The sequence below is a fragment of the Protopterus annectens genome, chromosome 1.part2, assembly GCF_019279795.1.
Source record: "Protopterus annectens isolate FY-2018-M chromosome 1.part2, PAN1.0, whole genome shotgun sequence".
Lineage (NCBI taxonomy): Eukaryota > Metazoa > Chordata > Ceratodontiformes > Protopteridae > Protopterus > Protopterus annectens.
Genome location: NC_056727.1, coordinates 1,012,491,843 through 1,012,492,156, shown reverse-complemented (window position 1 = coordinate 1,012,492,156; position 314 = coordinate 1,012,491,843).

Here is a 314-nt window from a genome sequence, read left to right as displayed (position 1 = left end):
TGGAGTCGGTCACGGCCCCGGCGGTGCGCCGAGAAGACGATCAAACTTGACTATCTAGAGGAAGTAAAATTCGTAACAAGGCTTCCGTAGGTGAACCTGCGGAAGGATCATTAACGCAGAGGGTCCTGGGACAGCGCCGTCCCCGGGTACCAGGGCCTCTCACGCTCCGCCACCCCGACCCTCTGCACCTCTCTCTCTCGTGCTCTCTCCGTGCCCCCTCGAGTCCATGGCTCCCGGGGAGGGAGGGAGAGGGGGAGTGAGCATGAGGGCAAGGGGTGGCTCCCGTCCCCCCCTCGCCTCCCAACGGTGGGAGG